Genomic DNA, 19,123 nt, shown 5'->3' on the forward strand with positions numbered 1-19,123 from the left:
TCTGCCCGTCAGCCATTTTGTGAACATTTCAATTCAGGTAGAGAAACTTGGTGGAAAGAATGCATAATTTCCTGGCCTACTTAACGGATGGGAATATATTTAATGGCCTCCAACATCTTAGCTTTCATCAGGATTCTTAGCAAAGACAAGTAAATTGCACGGTCTCAGCTCAGCAAACCGTGGACAATGGTCCGTGCCATAGACAATTAAGCTGGTGACCAGGGTCTTGTCCATATCGTGGGCAGAGAATCCTTGCACGGTGAATGCAGAGTTGCTCTCTCCAGCTTGGCGATGCTCCCCAGCAGAGAGCTTGCATCATTTAACAGCGATGTCAGTTTATTGACCATTATAAACTTAAGTCTCACCGAAGCATGAATAAATAAATTAGTAGGTTGAAAGTACATAACAGGAAAAGGAAGCAGAGAATAGCAACAGGACCAGAAGAGTGCTCTAAAGTGCAGTGGTTTGGATAATGCAAATGTTGAGTCAGAACTTCCTACACCCGGGTGGGCCCCTAAAAATAATGTACACATTGTAGGCAGACCTTGATTCCACAGACCCACCAGCACTTTGGGGGAACTGGATAATTGGGATTTCTTTCTTTCACTCTTTGCAGGGGGAAAAATTCCTTATGTAATGATTGTAGAAATTTACAGAGAATTTCCTGGGGTGTGATTACCTCCTGTGGGGTGTGGTGTTGGTGTCTCAGAATAGAACAAGACCAACTGGTTTTAGTTGAAGACTATTGACCTGATGTTAGTTATTTTCTGAACTAGTTATTTTTAGAGATTCTTGGAGATTACTGCAAATAGCTAGACCACTTCTATTTTGATTTGTCCCTAGTCTAAATCACTATATGGCCATGCATGATTTCTATCATTCAGATTCTACTCCTGTCATCTCATATGTTGGCAGGGTGTCAATTTGGTTTTTGATTTTGGAGTGGGTGTATCACTGCTGATACTCAACCATCTATGTTAGGGTCTGAGGATGTAGTACTATTTGAATTCTACAATGTCAGAGACTACCAACATCATCTTGGTGTCCTCTCATGGGTAGACCTGCTCTGTTTAGAGTGGGCTGAAAGCTAAGCCGTTTGCCTTAGGATTTTTCTGTATCCTGGTCTTATTAATTCATTAATTATTTTCACTGTGTGATTTACTAAGGTTGTCATTGAAGCTACTGGCTCTCAATGTCCCAAAGCTACCAGATTAGGACTTGTAAAGAATAGGTGGCTGCCATGATTTTATATTGCAGTACAATGTTTCCTAAGAACACAGTCTGTCTATTTTATTAAAGGGTGCCCCGAGACAAGTTCCCACAATCTTGATTTGATTGCAGATTGCTATGTCTGGTGAATTATACTCTGTCTAGCCTGTCTTGTCAATTGCCCCTACTCTACCTCCCTCTACCCAATGGTCAACTCCTTCCCTAAAACAGAAGTCAGGTAGGCAGGACTGTGACTAAGCATTCTGCCCCAAGAGCCCTTCATTGAAGAAGTTCTGCCTGGAATATGTTGGCAGTGATGCCATCATGCAAATCCTGTAGATGACTCACCATGTTCAAGCCATTTCAAGTCAGCTTACTGCTGCTTTCTCTTACTGGCAACCTTACTGGCAACAGGTGATTTGGGATGATGGAACAGCTGGGAGGACTCAAGAGGGAACTGAGCTTAAGGGAAACTTCCTTAATGGCATAGGCAAGGTGCTGCAAGATGTTATCACTGCCAGGTGATAGGAGGTGCTAGGTCTGACTGGGGAGAGTTGATGAAAGGTGTAATTGGAAGAAATCCCACCAGAGGGGTAGAATATGGCTCAGCACCACGATCCAGTAAAATTCAGTCTTCATGAGCACTTTTACTGGCCTCAGAAAACCGCTGGCTTCTCTCTTTGCCCTGGGCAGAGGGTCAGCCTGACAGATGGAGAGGCTGGCCAGCAGCTGCACAGAGACAGAGATTGTATCTGGAGAGATGCACAAGGCATCAGCAGGCTGCCCGCTGCTCAGGAAAGATGTTATTCAATCTGAGCACTTCGGTGCAGAGTTGAAACAACTGATTAAAGGATCTGGTTGGGAACCAGGAGTGTTAACAAAGCGACTAACTGTATTTGGACTTTGTTTAAGGAGGAGGTTGAGTACGAGCATTTGAAGGTCTGTCTCTTGTGATCTGTGGCATGTTCTGTCTTCATCAGGGTGTGGCTTGGCTTGGCTGGTGGATGAGGCAGGAGGAGGCAGGTTAATGTGAATTAATGCATTGAGACAGGTTTGCAGGTTCAGTGGATGAACCAAACCAGACATCCAATTGCTTTTCTTAGGGCGCCTGGGGACAGGATGAAGGGAGCACAAGTTGGGGGAGGCATCCTGTGGGGGAATGACTGCTGAGTGACAGTCACTTGTACTCCTATCAATTGTACCTTCTGTTCAGATCAGAGAAAGCCTTAAAAGTGAATTCATGACTCTCAGAACTTGCTGCTGCTGTAGCTTTGGTTCCAGTGCGGAGAATGGACAGTGTCAGGTACCATCTTGCCTGTCTCTGTGACTTTAGCTGCAGAATCACAGACAAGCTTACTCGGCTGACATCACTGTTCTGGAATTGGAGCTAGTAGATATTAGTCCTAATTATTTTTTGTCTGTGTCCCTTCCAGAGCAAGGCAGTGGGTGAATGTGCTTAAGAAAATCTCCCTAAAAATCTCCTTTGCAAAAATATAATAATCTTCAACCCCCATTGAAGTAGCTGTAGTGTAATAATTATTATTTGATGATAAATGGGTGATGGGTTCTGGTTATCTTACAGATTTATTTCATGCTTAACATATTAATGACAGACATTAGAGTTCACATTCATTCACTAGACATATCTATTGGTAAACAACTTTGGACTAGGCTCTGGACTGAGCATAGGAAACACACAGTTGTTTTTTGAAACACAACAATTAAACAAAAACAAAGTTCTATTCTAGGGGAGTTTATATTACAATAAGGAAAGATAATCTCAAGAGAAAAAATAATAATTCCCGCAATGAAAGCATGTTTTTTAAATTTTTTTTCTTGGGAAGTACGCGCACACAGTCCCTCACTACCATAAATTACGCAGTCGAGTTTCCCACATTTGGGGAAATCACAGGGGTCAGCACACCTGGAGTGCAATGGGCGAGCCTCACCCTGGGGAAATCATTTTCGTGATGATGGAATCGCTCCTACCAGGTAAGTGCAATGAAAGCATATTAGGAATAACTATGTGAATAATCCCATCGATGGCCTTGTTACTGAATTATTTGGGGATTGCTGGGGTTGGTGAAAATGAGGCAGAAGTCAGAGGTAGGCAGTGAAGAGGGCGGCAGGAAGTGGGAAAGAAACTCGGGACATTGGTGGGGGAAGTGTGCACTGATGAAGGGTATCTATCTCCTCCTCTGTGAAATGGCACTAGAGGGAACCCAACTTGCATTATCACTGCATGGGTTTAGTGATGTAGGGCAGAAGGTTCTAGATCCCAGCTTACTCACATGCTTTGGAAGATTTTTTTATCATTGGGGAAGGAGAGGAAAATGTGAAGGAGAGAAACATCTTTAGAAAGAGCAACACAGTGGGAATTGAGTTTACATGTCACCAGCAGGCCTTTAGGGATGGGCTACCTGAGAAAGGGATGGTCTGTGTGGCCAAGACCAGAGAAGGTGGGGAGGTAGCCTGCTGGGGAAGAGTTTTCAGGGAGATGGAGATGCAAGGGCAGAGCCTTGGCTTTCTGAGAAATGCCCAAAAGAAAGCCTAGGGCATAATTCCATGATTTAGAGTGCCTTGCAAGTATAAAGTTGTTAGTTTGCTATTTTTTATTATTAGTTTGCTTTTGTGGGATATAACATATACATATATATATATGTATGGTAATATATGGTATGGTAATAGTATTCAAAGGCCATAGAGATGAGGACCAGGAGAACAAGTCCAGGAGGACCAGAGCTATCATGGTAGGATCATGATAGTTGCACATGATCACTCTAGATAAGAACTAGGTGCTGAAAGGAGGGACGTGATATGTATACAACAATATTCACAAGCCAGATTATTTAAAAGGAGAGGGGAGGTGGTGAGAGAGAAGAGATAGAAAGTAGAGAAGAAAGAAAGAGAGAAGAAAGAAAGAAAGAAAGAGAAGATAAGAAGAAGAAAGAAAGAAAAGAAGAAGAAAGAAAAGAAAGAAAGAAAAAGAAAGAAAGAAAGAAGGAAGGAAGGAAGAAAGAAGAAAGAAAGAAAGAAAGAAAGAAAGAAAGAAAGAAAGAAAGAAAGAAAGAATGAAAAAAGAAAAATGAGGAAGTCAGAGGTAGGCAGAGAAGAGGGCAGGGGGAGGTGGGAGAGAAACTGGGGACATTGGTGCGGGAAATGTGCACTGATGAAGGGTTTTGGACATTTACTGAAGCTCAATCATAAACAACTTTGTGAAAAAGTACCCCCCCAACTATATTATAAGCAATTTAGTAACCATGGTATTCCAATAAAATAATTTAAATAAAGTCATGAGTTTGATTCCTGCAGTGACACATTTGACAGCACCATGTCATGTCAGCTCTGCAGTCTGTGATCTTGGATCCACAATCGATTTCTGGCCACAATGCAAACAGATGTGTATGAAAATCACAAATAAAGGGGCGGCAACCTTCAAGGAACAGCATAAGTAAAAAATATGGAGGCACCACGACCAGATAGTAAAATGCCCCAGGGGCACTTGGGTGAGCACCGAAGCTGTGTCTCTAGCAGTGCAGCTACAGGCTCAGCAGAACTTTCTTTTATAGGAAAAGCAACAGTTAAGGGAAGGGAGGAAGAAAACAATGAAACCGAGCAAGAGAAATGAAAAAAGAGAACGTGGTTTGAAGGAGGAAACAGGAAAGCAAAGGGGCTCAGACTCTGCCGTGTCATAGCCAAGAGCTGATTTTAGTCAGCAGATGACCTGGACACCACTGTTGTCAGTCACCCTAGGGACATAATTAGAAATGATCTTTCTAGTCTGTTGTTCAGACAGATCCTGCCTTATGGAACCTGCTCTTTTCATAGGATTGAGGAATAATGAAACATCCAGATAAGATAAAGGTGAGAGAAAAAAAACCCAGCTCTTCATTCTGCCTGTAGCACAAGGTTTGCTTTTTCCATATTGCACACTGGATGTTTGTTTTGGGGTCACACATGATAGCATTCAGGGCTTATTCTTGACTTTGCACTTGGGAATCACACTGGAGATGCTTGGGGAGGGGTGCCATACATGATGCTGGGATTCGATCCTATTTTGGCTATGTACAAGTTAAGAGCTTTACCCATTGTACTACCTCTTTGGCCCTGCCTCTCTGAAAATTAAAAATAAATAAAACATGGAATATCATAACTCCTCACAGGGCTGGCAATGATGGAATTAATATTGTTGGATTCTGATAAGAGGGGACATGGATATCAACAATATCTTCCCTTCTTGGATTGTACAGGTAAAGAGGCTGTGTACAGATCCAAGGGCCAATCAGGGTCACAGTTAGGACTGAACCATACAGGATGCCAGTAATCAAACTCAGGTTGGCTGCTTGCAAGGCAAGCATCTTACTTGCTATGCTATTGTTTTCGAGGTGCCTTCATTAACATAAGTCTAAAGACAGAAATGGGTGTTACACACATGGGATGAGAGGGAATTCCATTCCAGTTGAAGGAATGAGTTGGCCTCCCCAAAAGTTGTGTAGACTTTTATGTATGTCTAGACTGACATACTCAGGACACTTCAGTGGACTGGGGTTTGGATAGTAAGGTGAAATGAAGAGGATAAAATTCAGGAAAGGACCTATTGGAGAGAAAGAGGTGTTTGGATTTCACTCAACAGCCCCTGGGAAGTCCTGGGCATTTTAAAAATAATGTTTTTTTTTTTGTTATTGTTGTTGTTTTTTGGGTCACACCCAGCAGTGCTCAGGGGTTACTCCTGGCTCTATGCTCAGAAATCGCTCCTGGCAGGCTCAGGGGACCATATGGGATGCCGGGATTTGAACCACCGACCTGCATGCAAGGCAGACGCCTTACCTCCATGCTATCTCTCTGGCCCCTTTAAAATAATTTTTTATTTTTATCACTCAGACTGCATCCTCTCCCTATTCCCTCTCCAGAGGAAAGGGAGAACGATCATCAATGGCAAGAGGCAGCCGCAGAAGCGACACCTCGAGCTGGCTTCACGCTCAGGAGAGGATCCTCTGGCTCCTCCTCATGGCTTTAGGTGCTCTACACGATCAGAGAAACTTCTCTAGTCACATACTAAAGAGATGATCCCTGAAAGTATAGTCTTTAAAATAATTTTTTAAATTGAATCATTATGGGGACGCAGTAACAAAGTTGTTCATGATCGAGTCTTAGTCCAATATCCTTCACAGTGCACATTTTTTGCCATGAATGTAGAGCCAGGTATTTCCTGGGCCACCCTGGTGGTGCTCTGGAAATCATGTAGTACAGGGGATCAAGCCAGGCATACCCCTTAACCCAGGGGTTCTCAAACTCTTTAAACAGGGGCCAGTTCAGTGTCCTTCAGATCATTGGAGCATAAAATAAGAAAAATCCATGAGTTGGTGATTTCACCCCAGGCACCCCAGGCACCGTGTTTCTAATCCCTTAGGTGTATGGGTTTGAGGAAGCAAGGAAGTGGAGGAGAAATAAAACACCAAGCAGTTATGATGAGATTCATAGGAGACAGCCTGATTTTTGCCTCATGGCCTCTCTCTACCATGCGCTCCCTCTCTTCTCCATGGTCTCTCTCTCTTTCTCTCCCCCCCTCTTTTTTTTTTTTTATTCAAACCAACTCCAAATCCAGGAAAGGGGAAGGTCAAGTCAAATACAAGAGCAACTATCCAGTGGGCTTTACGTACCAAAAGAAGAGATTAGAGAAAAAGAAAGTTGAGAGAAAATCTTTGCTTAGGCTTTTACCTAGGTTCACCTTACATTGGAGGACCAGACTATGAACAAATTCCTAATCACACTGCACATATCTTATTCTGAAGTAAAAAACCAAAATGGGAACAAATACAATATTTAAGATGAAAAACAAGTAAAGTTAAATAAACAAATGTACTAGTATTTCAATGGGAGCTACGGTGGGCTGTAGCTCCAGGACCCCTGCCTGAGACTCAGAGGAAAAGTCTAGAGACAGAGAGAAAGAGGAGAGTCAAAGACTGAGGCACACATCCTGCACATGAGCTCTGCTGGCCAAGGTCGAGTTGGCTGCTAAGCAGGACAGGCAGTGGTGGTATAAACTTCAGGTGACCAGATAAATGTTGGTAAACCACATGTGGCCCACAGGCCATAGTTTGGGAACCCCTGCCTTAACCCTTGTTTCATCAGTTCTGCCCCTCTTCATTCTTTAGTACTGAAGGGCTTGGTGCAGAAAGTCCTCATAAGTGTCAAACCCAACTGAGAGTCTTTAGAAGTCCCTTGAGAAACATTTGACAGAACTCATCTGTGGTGTTGTGTGTTCTCCACAGATGCATAATCCACAAAGTGTCTCTCTGACAAACAGCATCCATTCATTAGGTCACCAATGCCATTTTGGTTGAGGTCATTCTTTTTCTTTAAGGTTCTAAAGGAGACAAACAAAATGCAATCTGATGTCATCAACACCCAGACCAAGAAACCCAGATGTGCCCTGGCAAGATGGACTGAGAGGCAAAGGCACAACCTCCCTCTTCTGCTCCACTTGCCTCACACACTCTCCCCACACCTCCTCTCCTTTCCTGAGTTTCCTCCTCCAGTCACTTTGACAAATTGCTAACTTTATTTAAGTGACCGTGGAGTCCCAGACTTCTGACTCCCTGAAGGCACCATATCCGGCAGAACCACACTCATCACAGGATGTGCTGATCTTGACATTACCCAGCACGCTCTAGGCCTAATTATTTGCCCATGGGGCTCACAGTGCAAGTCTTTTCAAAGCGAAGTTCTTGGACCAGGGAGCAGGGGAGGCAGGCAAAGAAAAAGCAGAACTAAGCAAGACTCATACACTCTGACTGAACATATATTTCTGTTTCCAGTATACAATGATTCTCTCTCTCTCTCTCTCTCTCTCTCTCTCTCTCTCTCTCTCTCTCTCTCTCTCTCTCTCTCTCTCTCTCCTCCCTTGACTGTATTTAAACTTCATTTCATATGGAAAAATCATAACAATTGATCACAGAAATAAGGAGGGATAGCACAGCAGTAAGGTGTTTGCTTTGCATGAGGCCAACACAGGTTCAAATTCCGGCATCCCATATGGTCCCCACGCCTGCCAGGAGTGACTTCTTTTTTTTTTTTCTTTTGGTTTTTGGGCCACACCCAGCAGTGCTCAAGAGTTACTCCTGGCTGTCTTCTCAGAAATAGCTCCTGGCAGGCATGGGGGACCATATGGGACACCAGGATTTGAACCAACCACCTTTGGTCCTGAATCGGCTGCTTGCAAGGCAAACACTGCTGTGCTATCTCTTCGGGCCCTTCTTTTTTTTTTTCTTATCTTTAAACACCGTGATTACAAATATGACAGCAGTCATGTAAAGAACACCCCCTTCACCAGTGCAACATCCCCACCACCAATGTCCCAAATATCCCTCACACCACCCAAACCCAACCACATCTGTACTCAAGACAGGCTTTCTAATTCCCTCATTCATTCACATTGTGAGGATAGTTCTCGATGTAGTTATTTCTCTAACAGCACTCATCACTCTATGTGGTGAGCTTCATGTTGTGAGCTGCATCTTCCAGCTCTCCTCTCTTGTGTCTCTGAAAATTATTGCGAGTGCCTTTCATTTTTCTTAAAACCCATAGATGAGTGAGACCATTCTGCATCTTTCCAGAAGCGACTTTTGAGCGCAGAGCCAGGAGTAACTCCTGAGCACTGCCAGGTGTGACCCAAAAATAAAAAAGAAAGAAAGAAAGAAAGAAGGAGAGGGCATTGGGGGTGTGAAGGAGCCATGGGATTATGAAAGTAGGAAGTGGTGAGTGGAAATACAGGAAGTGCATGGAAACCGGTTGGAAACATGCTGATATTAAGGCAGGGCTGAGGCAGCAGGAGATGCTACATAAGAACAAAGCAGTCAATGGAAGGATCTTCTCTCAGAGAGTTGACTGAGATGCATCCCTGAGAAGCAGCTGGTGGGAACTTTATCTGTGGCTCCACTGAGTTTTTTCACTAATGCATCATCCACAATGTATTTCTCTGCCAAACAGTGTCCATTCATTAGGCTGCCAAGGTTCTGAGGGAAAAACAAATTCAAGTCTGACATCATCAGTACCCAGACTGAGCTCAGATTTCCCTTGATTTTTTTTATCTCTTCTTTCAGTTTTGAACTAGTTTTATCGATGATTTGGATGTATTATTTTGGTAGTAATCAGTGGGTACTTCCTAAGCATTGATCTTTTGTTGTGTTTTTGCTTTTGGACCACACTGAGTGGTACTCAGGGGTTACTTCTGGCTCTGCACTTAGGAATCACTCATGGTGAGCTCAGAGAATCACGGGATGCCAGGGATTGAATCCCAGTTTGTCATATGCAAAGCAAACAATTACCTGCCATACTATTATTCTAGCCTCACATTACCTCATCTTGAGTAGAGATTTCTTTTGCACCCCTTTTCATATGGGATAGGGTGCAAAAATCATCCCTTAATCCTAAATCATAAAAATGACAGTCAGAAGTGATTGTCCTAAAGTAATTTAATCCCCTTTAGATAGAAAGATTCAAACACCGAGTTCATAGCTGCTGTTGGATGGAAGAGCTCAGAATAGATTTTTCTATGAGTCATGTGAAGAGGGTGAGGAGAATAAAGTCTAAGAGGAAGAGAAGATGATTAGGTCAAGAAAGCTTGTGTTAATAATTCATCCTGTGTTTGAATGGTTCAGAATTTGAGAATGCTTTTGGATAAATTATTCATGCCAGAAGAAGATAAAGAAAACATCAGATGCCATAGACATCTGATCTGACCCTTGGAGAAGAACCATTTCCTGGGTCGACCGAAGTGCAATGAAATGAGCCAGCAAGAGTCTGAATCTACTCAGTGAGTATCCTCCACAGGCACCCTGGACTCTGCCCCCCACACCCGCTAAGATATACACAGCATCTGCTTCAAGGTACCAGTAAGTGTTAATGTGCATTAGAAGCCTAAAGCCTTGACTGTTTCTTGGAGTTAAGTGATGAGTCCTATAAGAGGGGCTTACTAGGTGTGTGGGGAATAATAGATTTCTGCAAAGCACAAAGAAAAGAGGCTTTTCCAAGAATGAAGAGCATGAATGAAGAGACAGGAGACGGAGTGCCAGAGTGCTTGCTGGGCATGAACAGTATCTCCCATTACACTTGGCTTCCAAAGAACACTGAGCTATCTCTGGAGGATCCCATAGCCTCACTGAGGATGTTGCCTTTAGGCTCAAAACAGTAACAACAACCTCAAGATAGAAAGTCATTATTGATGAGATATGTTGTATCTCCACCTAGCATATGTCCATCTCATAAGTGATTCCCACAAAGACTCAATGAATCAAAGGGTTGTAAATAAGTGATGGTTGAACAAATGAATGCATTTTACTTTCAGGGAACAAAAAGAAAAATCTTCCAGCATAGAAAGCAAAGTTGGTGTGAAATATTAGACCTTCGTTCATTTCTAAGTCATTTAATTTTAGAGATATGGACTGTCTTTGAGACCAAAAAATCAAGTTTAAGTTTTATTAAATTAAACTTGGATGTACAACCAGCTAGTACTTGGGTAAGTTTAGAAATTTAAGAAAATATTTTATGCCAGGGAGGTCTATTGAAGTCTTAAAAACAAGTTATCTTAAAAGATAATTTTTTTGTTTTATAAATATATTTTTCTTATATCTTTATTTAAGAACCATGATTACAAATATGTTTGTAGTTGGGTTTCAGTTATATAAATAATAAAAAAAGAACACCCCTTCACCAGTTATAAATATCTTTAAGTGTCATGATTAGAAGCATGTTTGTAATGGGGTTTTAGTTATATAAAACTAAGAAAACTCCCTTCACCAGTACAACGTTCCACCATCAATGTACTCCTTCTCCTTCCTACCCCACCCCTTGCCTGTATTTAAGATAGGCATTCTATTTCTCTCACCCACTACCATTGTCATGGTAGTTGTCAGTGTAGTTGTTTCTCTAAATAAATTCACCATTCTTTGTGGTAGTTTCATATCACAGGTCGGACCTTCCCACCCTCAAAAAGATGAACACTTTCAGAAAAGTATGCAATATAATACCACCTATAGTAGTTCCATGAACATGCTGGTTTCCTGCTATGAGATATCCCTAAACCCAGAACCAGAGTTAAGCTCTGAGCATTACCAGATATAGTCCAAAAATAAGAAAGCAAACAATAATACAACAAGCATGAAATGTTTATGAATAGGTAAACATGCTTTTTTAGGTAAATATGTTTTAAGGTGGGTAGCAGGTTGGACATGATATTTAGAATGTATCATTATTATTATTTTGTGAAATTGTATTTTAGCTTGCTCACACACCATAGAAAAAAATTCCAGCTGAGGGGCCAGAGAGATAGCATGGAGGTAAAGTATTTGCCTTGCATGCAGAAGGTTGGTGGTTCGAATCCTGGCATCCCATATGGTCCCTCTAGCCTGCTAGGAGCGATTTCTGAGCATAGAGCCAAGAGTAACCCCTGAGCACTGCTGGGTGTGACCCCCCCCAAAAAAAAAAAGAATTCCAGATGAGGGCAGGGGAGATAACTCAATGATCTTTTGGGCATGCTCTGCAAGTAGGAGCATCAGCTAGTCCCTGGCACCAGATGGTCACCCTGATCACTGCCAGGAATGACCCTGGAGCAATGACAAAATGGGGTCACTGAGCACTGCTGATGTGACCCCAGAACAAAATAAACAGACTTTAGAAGGACATTGTAGATTTCAGCTTAAGTAGATATCCAAAGTTTAGAAATAAGACACTGGGACAACATCTTAGGGCTAAGGGAATTATACATAATACATTTTAAAAGAAATGAATCAATAGGCACATGTCTATAGATTATAAAATCATGTAGCTAGCATGATTTTTTTTTTCAAATGGAAAATGCAACCTGAGCAGGAGGTAGGTGGTATAATTGCTGAAGCTGAGCTATAGTTTCATTTGATTTGCTTTGGCCTCTGTGTCTGCTCCTTCCCCTAATCTATCCCTCCTCCTCCCTCATGTCCCACTGAAATCAATGCATTTGTGAATACTGAGTTGGAATTCAGCCAGGAATGTCTGAAAATGTTGTCTCATGCTGCCTGAATCTATAAGGAGGAAATTATTCCGACGATTGATGCGCCTTAGAGCAGAACATTAAATCGATCCTTTGGTGAGGAATACCTCATGTAACTTAACACAGCAATTCCCATAAATACCAGTGTGATTATCAACTAGAAGGCAGACTTCCTAATTTCTCAAAACCAGACAAGAAGGAGCTCTGTGGACCATTCTGTGCTATTGTTGTATTTGAGATGTGTTTATCTTGACATGCTCACTCCAAGGATGACATAACTTACACTAATGAAAGTGCTTTGTCAAAGACCCCAGGAGTTCCCATTGTGAGATTCTTTTCTAAGACTCTATTATAAGACTTAATTTCCAGCACTTACTTTTCCAGAAAGATGATCTTCTACACTGGCATTTCTCTTTATTTTTCTTCTTGGATAAATGAAATTCTCTTTTCAACAGAAAATTTCCATATATTCCCTTCAGTGACATGCATAGACTGGGATGATTTCTGCTTTAAAAAAAAGTAAATTTTATTTACTTTGTTCTCTTATTTTATTGATCTGCAATCAACCAAAAATAGTTTTTTTTTAAATTTTTGGGTCACCCTTGAAAGTGCTCAGAGGTCACTCCTGGCAGTGCTCAGAGTACCATATAAAATACTGGGGATAGAACCCAGGTGGGCCACATGCAACGCAAATGCCCTACCCATTGTGCTATTACTTTGGCCCCTCTGAAGCTGATATTTAAGTAACTGTTTACTAATTATAATTTTAAACCAAGAAATTGCTCTGCCCAAGATGAGGTTTTGAGCCATCCTTGGTGTACTGGCACCTTCATTAGGTCTTTCATTCAGTTAATGCTTAAATATAAAAATTTAACTTATAATATTATGCATTGCAATCTCTACTTAAATATAATGTAAAAGTAATTGAATCAATGTTTTATTTATTTATTAGATTATGTGCTTGGTGCCAGATCAAATGGCCTAGATACTGGATGCTTATTAGAAATTATGTTGATTATGTCTCAGAAAAGGAAAATGCAACAATAGTTCAACAGGCCTTGGGAATAGCTGTTTTTAGATAGAACTGTCCTCTTTGAGGTAAACACACTTGAACTGAATCACCATAAAGGGCCAGAAAACTAGTACAAGGGTTAAGGCACTTGTCCTGCATGATCCAGGTTCAACTCCTGGCACTAAATAGGGGCCCCTAAAAACCCCTAGAAATGACCCCTGACTACATCCAGGAATAGGACCAATGACCATCAGGTATGGTCTGTCCCTGAATTAAAAAAACAAAACAAATAAAGTAGTAAACAAACCAACCCCATCCCTGTGGGTCTTGAAGTAGATTGAATCTGGTCTGAAAAGAGAAGAGAAAGAACATGATTAGAAATTTTTATAGAAAGTAGGTGTTTCCTCTTTGTCTCTGAATAATGGCCTTTTTCATTAAAATACCCTTCTAACTAAGCTTTAAAATGCCCCCAAACTCATTTGAAAAGAATTATCTTATTGGTGAAATTCAACAGATTCCTGATTTTGAAGAAATCAGGCCTGTCCTGTGACTATTCATTTGGGCAGGCATGGTCGATTCATGATATGAGAATCAAATATTCTGAATGTGGAGAGGGGAGCCATGGAGAAGAATGTTGGCAGGGACATATCCTGGCATAACTGGTCACTGAAACAAAGAGATGAATAATTAAAGCTGTGTGATAGGGATTGCATGAAGAGGGCTTGGCAAATGCTATCTGTAAGAATTATTAAAGTGACACTTTCCAGAAATCTCTGTCAAGTGTTTGAAGATGTGTCTGAAAAGCTTCACGGAGTTAAGGAAGACAGCTGCCCCCCTCAATCCCATGTCAATAAGAAGGAATCTGGTTGCTTTTTGGATCTTGTGTCTGTGTCTATGCGCTAACTAGAAGGGGCCTTCAGATGTACGTTTATAGTCAGAATTTGACACATTTTTGTAGCCTCTTATACTCTACCAAGTAAGCTGGTTACACCAAGGCTCTACATGCAGACATGCTCTGCTTTTTGCAGGGGACAAGCTCGGGAAAATTCAGATGGTTTCAATGCACGAAACCAAGGTCTGATGACCAGCTGACCATTGTATGACAGTTGATTTCTCTGTCCTCTTAAAAGACTTTCTTTACTTGACTTTTAGGAAATTCCATTTGCTAATCTCCATCTCAAACTACATTTCTCCTTCTTCATCTCTCATCTTGCATCTTAATTCAGTATTGAATGAAGTTCTCTTAACTTCTTCCTAATTACAAGTGTTTGATGGTGCCTGGGGACAATGGCTACTGACTTGGACAGAAAATCCAAAGCAAATATATGTTTGACATTGGAATTAAGAAAGATCTGAGTTAGAGGCCTGGGATTAGGATTTAGATCATTGCCACATACCACCAACACACACACATAGGGATGTTTTTTCTCCTTGAAATTGGTTGGAAGTATCATTAGTAGAAACTTCATGGGGATAACCTTTTAGGATTAGATAAAACATTTATTTTTTTTTTATTTTTTTATTTTTTTTTTTGCATAATCATATTTGTTAAAGTATTTATTAACAGTGTGCCTGCATATTCACAGGGAAGGGTCATAGTATAAGTACAGTAAAATATTTTTTTTTAATTTTTTTTTTATTTAAACACCTTGATTACATACATGATTGTGTTTGGGTTTCAGTCATAAAAGGAACACCACCCATCACCAGTGCAACATTCCCATCACCCAAGTCCCAAATCTCCCTCCTCCCCACCCAACCCCCGCCTGTACCCTAAACAGGCTCTACATTTCCCTCATACATTCTCAATATTAGGACAGTTCAAAATGTAGTTATTTCTCTAACTAAACTCATCACTCTTTGTGGTGAGCTTCCTGAGGTGAGCTGGAACTTCCAGCTCTTTTCTCTTTTGTGTCTGAAAATTATTATTACAAGGGTGTCTTTCATTTTTCTTAAAACCCATAGATGAGTGAGACCATTCTGCGTTTCTCTCTCTCTCTCTGACTTATTTCACTCAGCATAATAGATTCCATGTACATCCATGTATAGGAAAATTTCATGACTTCATCTCTCCTGACAGCTGCATAATATTCCATTGTGTATATGTACCACAGTTTCTTTAGCCATTCGTCTGTTGAAGGGCATCTTGGTTGTTTCCAGAGTCTTGCTATGGTAAATAGTGCTGCAATGAATATAGGTGTAAGGAAGGGGTTTTTGTATTGTATTTTTGTGTTCCTAGGGTATATTCCTAGGAGTGGTATAGCTGGATCGTATGGGAGCTCGATTTCCAGTTTTTGGAGGAATCTCCATATCGCTTTCCATAAAGGTTGAACTAGACAGCATTCCCACCAGCAGTGGATAAGAGTTCCTTTCTCTCCACATCCCCGCCAACACTGTTTATTCTCATTCTTTGTGATGTGTGCCATTCTCTGGGGTGTGAGGTGGTATCTCATCGTTGTTTTGATTTGCATCTCCCTGATGATTAGTGATGTGGAACATTTTTTCATGTGTCTTTTGGCCATGCGTATTTCTTCTTTGTCAAAGTGTCTTTGACAAAGATTTTTAGTCTCTGAAATCATTGGAACTTCAAGTAAGATCTAATGCTTTAAATATTTTGTTTACTCTTATATGCTGCAATAATGAAAACAATCATTACCTTAGCCCTTTATAGGAGTTAATAAAAGGATGAAAGCTACTTCTGATAAGAACCTAATAGAGAAACTGAAATATTCTGTTGACTGCTAGTTCTACTAGAAACCTCAACTATCAAAGGTATAAAGGTAATTATACTAAGCCCTGCTGATTTTCAGAGTTCTTGCTACTGTTCCCAGGTCTGAAAGCAGAGAATCTCTAGCTTCTCATAACTTCTGAATTCTAGTTTATACTTCTTTATTAGACCTAGTTAGAAGAAGGAATATTTTTCCAAAGAGTCATTATGAGTTATGCCCTGAGGACATCTGTAGTCAAATATAAGTTTGAACATTTGAATCCAGATACTTTTTGGACTAAATGACAGCATTTCTCATTTTTTCTCATTCTCATCTATGTACTGAATCTTCATAAAGAACATTCGCTAGAGGGTTTCTCAAGCCTGTCAGACTAGGGAAGAATTTAACTTTCTATGCTTTTCAGAACACTTTCTAGAGAAATCTTGGCTTATAAAAATATGATATTTTGGGGTCCAGAGATAGAATAGCAGGTGGTGTACGTACCTTGCAAGTAGCTGACCTGAGTTCAAGTCTTGGCACCCTTAGTCCCTCTAGAAGTAAGCTCTGATCACAGTCAAATGTGACCCCAAACCCAAAACAAACAAATAGAAAGAAAATATCATAACTTATATTTTACCTATTTTACTTTAATTTGTTATTCTTGAGATGTAATATAATACCTGACACAAACTGGGTTGTATATACATGCTTGTTAAAGAAATGAAATATCAGCAATATTTTTCTACCTAAAGTCCCAAGTGAAGCAATTCTCAAATATTTGTGATATGACTGTTGTTTTTAGACAGCCAGAAACATCTTTCTGGTCATTATGAGCAGCTCCTTTGGTTCCATTTTCAACTAAACTGGCCTAAACTGACCATTCTCCCTTTAGAAGGGAGAAGAAAAGACATCTCAATAGTCTGCATGTGATTTCAAACCAGCTTCCCAAATCTTCTGCATGACTATTCCTGTTTAAGTAAATGACTTTGAAAACATGTCTATTTCATTCCTCAGAAAAGGTTTAGATGTTATGATGATTGGACATATCATTAATTCATTAGAAAACTTTGTATTGCCTTGGTTTAGGGACTATTTCAGGCATTAGGAATCCAGGAGTGAACAGAGCTGAGGAGATCTATGTCATCAGGTGTCTCCTAGTGAGAAACCAGAAGGGAAATATATATAATTAAAAGTTAAACAATTTAGCAGTGAGATAACAGAAAAGAGAGCTGTGAGGTAAATTGCAAAGAAGGGGAAGAACTTCAGGGTGGGGAGAAGACACTATTATGGAATAAAGAAAATGTGGGAGTGAGTCCAGGTAGATTAGAATGTTAGGGTCTGGAGTTGAAGGACAAGACCACACAATTGAAATAAGGCAAAGCAGACTTTATTCTGTCTACCAACAGCTTCCAACTAACGAGCCAGGGCCACCTCCCACAAAAGATGACCCTGCTCAGGGATCACAAACTAGGTTATATAGGACTATAAGTAGAAAGTCTTGACCTTTAAGTTGATTGGCTGTTGTCTAGGGTACTTTATCACTTTTATACCTAGATGTCTAGGGCAGCATATTGTGGTTTATAAGGCCTTGGTACCTATTCATTATTGTTGGGATAGAAATTTAGACCTTAAATGGAAACTTAGCTTTGCTAGCCTTAAATGGAAACTTAACATTGGCTCATCAAAATGGAGTCTCTTCTACTCTAGGCTTCAGAGACCATCAGGGGAAGTGGAAGTCTGAGTATCTCCAGTCTAGTTGGGAGTCAAGGGCTGGGTGGGGAGGTCCGGGAGAGGCCAGGTGAGAAGAGCTGTATCAGGCATCTCCATGCAGAAGATGGGAATTTCTAAGAAGATTCAGCAGCCTCAGTGAAACAAAGATAGTCTCTCAATATAGATCCCCTAGGTTGTCTATTTCCTAGTTTAGGTTTAAAATTATAGTTTAGGAAGCAATTTATAAGCTTATAGTATTAATATACAGAGTTACTAGGCACCTCAAAAGCAAACTGAGATTACAAATATTATTATCAAACAGTTCTAATGCAATGGACAAGGGTATGCATGTGTCTTTTTGAATTAGTATTTTTGTGTTTTAGGGCTAGATAGAGGTCATGAAGTGGAAATGTCATGAAGTGGAATCATTGATTGTATTGGAGTTTCTAGTCTTACTCTTTTGTATCATCTACAAAATGTATTCTATAGAGGATGAACCCCATGACTTTACCACCAACAGTGATGGAGGCTCCTTTCTCCTTACATCCCCACCATCACTGTTTTTTAATTTAAGTTTTATAGTAATATATGCCTTTCTCACTGGAGATCAGTGGTATCTTAATGTTGTTCTTATAGTCATTTCTAAAGCAATTTTGAAAAAAAAAAAAGAGTTGGGAGGTATTGCATCACCTTGACTTCAAATTATACTATAAATCTATAATAATTACAACTGTGTAGTACTGGAATAAAGATAGACTCTCAGGCCAGTGGAATGGAATTGAGAGCCCAGAGACAAACTCTCATATTTATGAATTGTTAATCTTTGACAAAGGAGCTGGATGCATAAAGTGGAACAAGCAAAATCTCTTCAACAAACAGTGTTAGGAAAAATGGATAGTTACATGCAAAAAGTAAAAAGAAATTGGAGCCATATCTCACAGCATTCACAAAAAGTTAATTCAAGTGAACTAAAGACCTTGGGAAAACCTTCCAGAAAATGGTCTCAGAGATTTCTTTAATGATTGCATTTCAGAGACAAAGACAACAAAAACAAAAATAAATAAATTGGGCTACATCAAATAGAACACTTTTTACATGAGATAAGAAACTTAAGTTAGGAGCAGGGAGTCTAGCAGTATGGGGTTCGGCAGGCCCCCTCCATGCCAGAGGCCTTCTTAACCAGGCCTGGGGGGGTGTGGGACTTGGGTAACCCCAGCACCCATCTACTGCCTTGCTCCAGATCTCCAGGGCTTTCCCAGGCCAGGTGCCTGGGCAAGCCGGTGAGTTGGGTCCCTTGGTGGAGCTTGAAGGTACCCTAGGCTTTCCCCCATTATTCATTCAGCTCCTTAGGGAGGGTCTGGGTGGGGCTCTGAACTTCTGGCCTCCCAGCTTCTTGAAGGATCTCTCTCCTTCTTGGGAGCCGGGAGTCTAGCAGTATGGGGTTCGGCAGGCCCCTTC

At 40.7% G+C, this 19,123-nt stretch overlaps 2 non-coding genes across 2 annotated transcripts; both read right to left on the bottom strand.

Annotated features, from left to right (window-relative positions):
• Positions 1-3,045: 3,045 nt before the first annotated feature.
• Positions 3,046-3,209, bottom strand: LOC126002845 (U1 spliceosomal RNA). Its single transcript, XR_007493464.1, has one exon. It is a non-coding gene; the product is annotated as a U1 spliceosomal RNA (small nuclear RNA).
• A 2,872-nt stretch (positions 3,210-6,081) lies between these two features.
• Positions 6,082-6,295, bottom strand: LOC126002960 (small nucleolar RNA U3). The gene has a single exon (XR_007493530.1). It is a non-coding gene; the product is annotated as a small nucleolar RNA U3 (small nucleolar RNA).
• Positions 6,296-19,123: the final 12,828 nt, after the last annotated feature.

The sequence above is a fragment of the Suncus etruscus genome, chromosome 2 (assembly GCF_024139225.1).
Source record: "Suncus etruscus isolate mSunEtr1 chromosome 2, mSunEtr1.pri.cur, whole genome shotgun sequence".
NCBI classification, from domain to species: domain Eukaryota; kingdom Metazoa; phylum Chordata; class Mammalia; order Eulipotyphla; family Soricidae; genus Suncus; species Suncus etruscus.